The sequence below is a fragment of the Schistocerca gregaria genome, chromosome 9 (genome assembly GCF_023897955.1).
Source record: "Schistocerca gregaria isolate iqSchGreg1 chromosome 9, iqSchGreg1.2, whole genome shotgun sequence".
Lineage (NCBI taxonomy): Eukaryota > Metazoa > Arthropoda > Insecta > Orthoptera > Acrididae > Schistocerca > Schistocerca gregaria.
The window spans coordinates 78,007,960-78,015,421 of NC_064928.1; the positions used below are offsets into that span (position 1 = coordinate 78,007,960).

Consider the following 7,462-nt stretch of genomic DNA (forward strand, 5'->3'; position numbering starts at 1 on the left):
TCGGGTAGTCAGTTCACTTTAAAGCAAAAAATCTTTAGTTATTACTTACAATTACGGCCCACACCCGCGCGAGATTATTTTTTCTTACCTCCGTTAACCATTACATTGTAGTCGGAGTCCTGGCTCTGGCTGTCGGCTGTTGTACTGAAAATAAGAATCTTAAAGCTACGTATTTCTACAACTTCGTGCGACTGTGGAGAAAAATGAATATTATGTTAATAGCGGGCGAGTATTTCGCTTCCGCTAATTTTTCATAAGTTAATATCGCCACGTAATGGCGTCGTTGGCTGCATCTGCCGCTGCGATTGTTGAACTGTAAATTACTTGAATTCAGGTTAATTCAAGGAAGGCGGACATGAAATCGGGATCACCTCTTACAAATTAAAAGTGCACAATAAGATTAACTCAATATATTATCTGTTTAACTCATACAAATATGCTTACTTTTGCCAGCACTCGCAAGATGTCCGTCTATACACAATCAAGACAAGAGAAGAAGTGAAGACGACTAAAAAATTGACAAAAGAGCGTATCTTGTCACCTCTTTAGATCATTTTGTCATAAATTATTTCTTTGCAATCGAAACTTACATAGAGAAATTATTATTTTACGGCTACATGATAAAAATATATTATTCAATTTTTAAATGTGTCTTCTTTACAAATACAGTTTTTTAAGTCTTTTCGTAATATAGCACTGGGGACACTATATTGCCCCCCGAAATGTTTATCTCATAAAAAAATGTTCGTGTTTTTTGACATAAATATTTCCTCTTTCATGTCCACAATGTCCACACGCAGAATTGTCTTTCACAGTCTACATATGTCACATCGTATGTTTAAACCGTTGTAATTACTGAGGTTTGTTGCACATAAAGTGTAATAAAGATGAAGTTATTTACATAACAATATAATGTACAGTTGGTTACGTATACAGTCATGTACAAAAGAGAAGGACATAGAATACAATTAGTTTCATTTTGGCTGCTTCTTCTTAGGGTTGCAACTTTTGCAGTGTTCAAGGCATACAATCACGAGTTATCCCGGAATATTTGAAGTCCCAGGGGTGTCAACTGTTCGCTCCCCATTGGGCGCGGCTGTAGGGAAACCCTGGGGAAAACCTCGGCGGAGCGACAGACTAACTGCTTTGGTTAATTTCACTTCAATGTTTCTGGGATGTCATTGGAGTGCAGGATGTGCATACATTACGAATAATGTTTTGTTTCACTGTGCAAAGAAATGAGGTCATTATAACAATTGATTGCGGTGTCGATGATCTACTCCGCGACGTTTAGCTCGCGACGGCGTCGGTTGCTGTGCTCGGTGCTCGGACTTCGTGGTGGCTGCGGAAAGGTCAACGCCCGTTCGACGCCAGCGCGTCTCTCGCCGTCGCGGAACGTCAGAATCAGCTGATCGGCTGCACGGTTGGCGATGCGTTTCTGTCTCGGCCGGGCGTGGCGGACTGGGATGATATTTGCCTCCCGCGCTTGTTGCTACGCATCTCCGACGTAGTTCATGAAACATACACACAACCAACGTCATATTTGTTTCCCGCTGCAGATGGTTACGCTAGTTGGAAAGAAGCATTTATCAGTGCGGTAGTTGTTAAGTTTCCGAGTGTCAAGCTAGCACTGTCTTGCAGAATACATCACATGGATCTTCTCCCGTGAATGAAGTTTTGATGCGCTACTGTTTCCATTACACGTCAGTTTGTGTCTTGATATTTTATTTCTGTTTTCGCCGCACTCGCAGGCACTGGTGAGTGTCCCAATACGAGCTTAGCACAAACATTCGCCGTTTCTGCGGTCGCTGTTTTGCAACAGTCCACGCATCGCATTCCAATCTCGCATTATTGTACTCACTGAAATTACAGTCTGTTCCAAAAATATTGACTGTGGGTTCACTTCACGTTAACAGATCACATTTATAAGCAAATTCACAGTTTTTCGTGCGTAATATTGGCGTTTGGCGTCTTCGCCGCTGTTGAACGTTCAATATTAGCACTTCACTGTCCGTATCACAGTTTCACCTTCACATTTTTTCACACTGTTTACAGTAACTGTTTCGATTAGTACACAAACATTAATGTACTTCATTCAGTCTGAACTGGATTTTCGCTCGTGCTGGATTTTACCAGTCTCTCGCACTAATTATCTCTTTTCATTTTCCACTTACGAGTCGTACTTGCCTTCAGATTTTTTTTTGACTATACACTTGTATTTCCGTCTCATCTGAGGTAAGTCATGTTTGCCCACTTATTGCGTACTTGCCCTCCAGAGCCAGCCTCGACTTTAAAAAACGTTGCCTCTCGTATTATTGTACACATTTTATAACCTAGGCCTAGCGTGCACGTTCCTAGATTAGTGTTAGATTTGTGACTTTTGTTTACACGATAAATTCGTGCAAATCTCAGCCTTAGCAGATGACAATATATTTTAACAGTGCTTAGCGGTAGTCGCGTTTACTGATTTGCTTTGTACCTTGTCCACAACACATGAGGTACCTTGCGTGATGGACACCCTGCACTCATGTTGTTTAGTAAATTATGATTGAGCATATTTCAGGATTGGTATAGACACAAATACATGCAACAACATACACACTATAATATTGAATTTCACAAGTTTCATTACTACTACAGTTCAAAAACATTCATGACACACTAATGAAAAATTCCTTCGTCATTACATGCTGTTCAATTTTTTTAAATATTTTTAAAGCATTTTTAAAAATGAAATTCGAAAATTATTCTTAGACCTACGTTCATTTGTTCTTTCGAAATGCAATTGCTTAAAAATACTGTTATTCCTTAACATCTACAAAATTGAATCACACTAATCTTGTGGGCCTCATTGTCTTTAAATATAATACTAAAATCTGAACATTTACACACAGAAAAAAATACACTCTAAACTTAACCTATTATTCACATATGTAAAAGTTGCTCTACTGAGCGAACGTCTTTAAGTCTTTGTAAGGAAATTGTTTCCTTCGTAATTGCCTCCTTATTTGACCACGGGATGGTGTAGATTGCGTGACAGAAAGTATCGTGAGATACCACTTCGATGTTATAGGTGTAGTCCTCGTTAACACCGGGTTTTTCCGAAAGCACATTCTCATAATCTGTAAGTAGCTGAGTCAGTTCGTTTTGTTGTGCTTCAGTCAAATGTTCTGACTCCCTGACTTTCATGGTTGTCAGTTTCCTTTTTTCCTCTTTGTCTTCAGTAATAAATTCTTTATAATATGCTTGTCTTGTACTTAAGTCAGAATATAAATTCATTACCTGTATTCCTTCGAATCTAGACTGAAAGTTCCGGCAATATTTACCGTGCACTTCCCGTAACCTCAAGAATGGCAAAATTACACGTCTACCCTCATTCATAAGGCTTACTTCCCCGCACAAGAGGTCGATTTTTGCGTCCCTCTGGCGTAAAAATTCCATCCCCAGGATGCAAGCAACACCTAATCCCTTAACTGCTAGGAACGAGCTTTTCACTGCTTCATTTCCTACCGTAAACTCAACTTGCACCTGGTGCTTTATGATATGAGATTGTGCACCTATTGCACCTGTTACACGAAAATTCTTCACTGGCAATACTGGTATTCTATTATGTTGACTCAAGTACTTGTAAAAAGTTGCACTCATGACACTGGTTGACGCACCGGTATCGACCATTATCTGTATTGGTGCTCCGTACGTGTCTGCTTGCAATACAGCCTGCACAACACTTTTGTCGGTTCGGTTACATTTCTGCGGTTTGTCTACAAGTTCCTTGTCTATTTTTATTCCCTCATTGTATCTCAGGAAACAAAGTTTATGGCTGTCACCCGTGAATGTGCCCCCACTACACCATCCTGCAGCCAACAACGGAGAGCGTATTGTGGTTGTCTTCAGTTTAGCGAATGAGCATTAGTGGGTTGACAGTTGTCTGTCACTTCCACTAACCTCACATCGTGGTTCTGGTTGTTGTTGTTGCTACTGTTGGGTTGGCCGCCATGCCTCCCCGATGGCGTATTTTGATACTGTGAATGGCTCTGGTTTTGCGGTGGTCGGTTGTAACTTCCTGACATGTCCTGTGACGGACCTAGGTTGGCGTTCCATTGTGGCGCTGTGTTTTGTTGCCACTGTGGTGTCGGTTCATTACAACCACGCCACTGGTTTCGGTTGATCCGCCATTGCGGATTGCCGCTACCATTATATCCATTACTCATGCGTCCATCATGATGTCTCTTTCGATTTTGATGATTATAACCGTTGCCGTTATAACCATTGCCATGGTTTGTTCCTCGATTCTGTTGCCGGTGCTCTTGGCTATTCCCGTTACCATTTGGTACTAAGTTACTACCGTTACCGTGGCTGCTATTGTAATCGGCTCTGCTACGGTCGCAGGTTCGAATCCTGCCTCGGGCATGGATGTGTGTGATGTCCTTAGGTTAGTTAGGTTTAAGTAGTTCTAAGTTCTAGGGGACTGATGACCATAGATGTTAAGTCCCATAGTGCTCAGAGCCATTTGAACCTTTTTTTTTTTTTTGTAATCGGCTTTTTGTTGATTACAGCCTGCATGGTTCCACTTGTTTTCGGTTTTCATATCTTCGATTAATAAGTGAACAGAATCCACTATTTCCATGAATTGTTCTATATCGTATTCCGGCACATTGATGAAATAACTTCTAATTTCACTGGGCAACTTCAATTTTCATTAATCTGATTATGTCACTATCGGACATTGGCTCGTCCCAGTACCTGCTTTGTTTATATACTTTTCGAAATATTTGCGTAACGTTCCTATCTTAGGACTGTACATTTCTGGACTGTACAACGCCTTGCGTAGTCTTTCTTGGACGCTATAGGACCAGAATTTTTGCAAGACTGCACCTTCAAATTGTTGCATGGTTAGACATTTTTCGGACACGTCGGTGACCCACAGCGCCGCGTCACCTTGAATAAAGGAGACGGCGAACTGTATTCTTTGTCTTTCCGTCCATGTCCTGGGAAACACATTCCTGAAGCTCTTAATAAATACCGCAGGGTGGACATTTCGTTTTTCGCTATTGAAGGGTTGGAATGTCCTCTTTTTTGCGCATCTGATTGCTACATTCTGGGACATTCATTACTTCGTGATGTGCGCTGCACGGTATCGCATGTTGTTCGTGCCCGTAATTCACGTTAGGTTGCGCTTGGCACTCGCACCCTGCATACAGTCTGCGTTATTATAGTCGTCAGTAAACGGAGTCGGATTCATCTGTCCGCCACTGCTTACATTGCTTTCCAACGCACTCTCCGCGCGACCTCCTGTTGCCAATTTGGCAACTCCGCAGTCACACGGGATTTGATCTGTGTTAATTCGGCATGTAGTGCGGCAGCGCTAGCGTCAATATTTACACTCGCGGCCGCAGTCGCTTGTTCTACAGCTGTTTTTACATCGCTTTCAATCTTTGCAGATATCTCGCGATCCTTTACTTCTAGCCATTCATTTAATTCTTTGTCGACTTTTTGAGCTTGCACTTTCAAATATGTATCAATACTTTTCCGTGCATCTATCTCCACATTATCCACGCGGTTGGTTAAAGTTCGGACATTGTCTTCAAGCCTAGCCTGCGATACCTGTAGTTTTAGCATCTCGCCGGCTAAGCTTTGCACAAGATCGGTTATTTCTTTGCACGCGTCCCGCATCTCGGCTAGTTCGCTTTGGATACTGTCTAGCTTCACTTCACTGCGCTGCTCTTGCTCACTGAGCTTTTGCGTAAATTATTTCCCTTGGTCATGTAGCATTTGCGTTAATTTTTTCTCCTGCTCATGTAGCATCTGAGCCAGTTTTTCGTCTCTTTCCCTATCTCTTTCTTCCAGTCTACGCAGAAATTCAGCAAATGGGTCTGCAATTGATGAGCATACTGGTGCCCAACTTAATGTAGCACACGATTGGCCGCCCTGCCCAGGCAGTGGAGTAGTTGTTATTCTATTCCCATTCTGTTGTGGAGCGTCATTCACCTTCCACAGATCCTCGCCCCCCGCTCCGGAAATTATGTTATCCGAGGCGGTGGCATGGGATTCGTTTACGTATTGCAAATGACCCTCACTTTCCATCTTAACAAAATTTTGTTCGTCTGGTACGGATGCTTTAGCTTGTCCTGTCTTACCCATAATAAATTCACTTTAAGCCACTGACGAATCTTCAACACTGATACACACACGAATAATTATCCTCTCCAAAAATAAACATATAAATACACAAATATTTAATTACCACGTTACTTACTATTTTTTTTCACCGAAGGTATCTCATGTGCACATGGGTTCGATATTCCGCACAGAGCTACACAGGATGCTTGCACAATAGGCCTTACCTTACTTATTTTTCTGTCCCGCAATGCTTCTTCTTTTCTACACTTTTTCTTCTCCAGATCTCCTCAGAGTGTGGTTTTGTTGCTGTACATGTAAAAGAATTCATATAAGCATTAATATTTTACAATTAGACGCATACTTAATAACATTCATTACAATAGAATCATACTGATCGGGCCCCAAAGTTGCGGCGCCAATCTCGCGTCCGTCGGCCGTCGTAATTTAATATATTATTATTTTTTGATTGTTGCCGACTTTAATTTAATTTTGATTTACGATTAAATGCTTTCCTGAAGTTCTCCTTTTTAGCAATATTAATCTCAAATTATTTGTTACGTTAATGGATGATAGACTCGCTGAATCTTAAAACATGAGTATATAAGCTGAACAATGTAATAAACTTTTCATATTAATTTTCTCGGCTAGTCAGCTCACTTTAAAGCAAAAGATCTTTAGTTATTACTTAACAACTGCCGCCCACACACGCGCGAGAGTACTTTTTCTCTTACCTCCACGTAGTCAGAGTCCTGGCTCTGGCTCTTGGCTGTTGTACTGAAAATAAGAATCTCAAAGCTACGCATTTCTGCAACTTCGTGCGGCTGTGGAGAAAAATGAATATTATGTTACTAGCGGGCGAGTATTTCGCTTCCGCTACATTCTAATTTTTCATAAGTTAATATCGCCACGTAATGGCGTCGTTGGCTGCATCGGCCGCTGCGATTGTTGCACTGTAGCCGGCCGCGGTGGTCTAGCGGTTCAGGCGCTCAGTCCGGAACCGCGGGACTGCTACGGTGCCAGGTCGAATCCTGCCTCGGGCATGGATGTGTGTGATGTCCTTTGGTTAGTTAGGTTTAAGTAGTTCTAAGTTCTAGGGGACTGATGACCACAGATGTTAAGTCCCATAGTGGTCAGAGCCATTTGAACCATTTTTTTTTTGTTGAACTGTAAATTACTTGAATTCGGGCTAATTCAAGGAAGGCGGACATGAAATCGGGATCAGCTCTTACAAATTAAAAGTGCACAATAAGATTAACTCAATATATTATCTGTTTAACTCATACAAAATGCTTACTTTTGCCAGCACTCGCAATATGTCCGTCTACACGCAATCAAGACAAGA

At 41.6% G+C, this 7,462-nt stretch overlaps 1 long non-coding RNA gene across 1 annotated transcript; it reads right to left on the reverse strand.

Moving 5' to 3' along the window:
* Positions 1-395: 395 nt before the first annotated feature.
* On the reverse strand, positions 396-6,975 carry LOC126291733 (uncharacterized). The gene is made up of 2 exons (XR_007551856.1): positions 6,852-6,975; positions 396-6,426 (listed from the first exon to the last, which is right to left on the reverse strand). It is a non-coding gene; the product is annotated as an uncharacterized LOC126291733 (long non-coding RNA).
* Between the last annotated feature and the right edge of the window lie 487 nt (positions 6,976-7,462).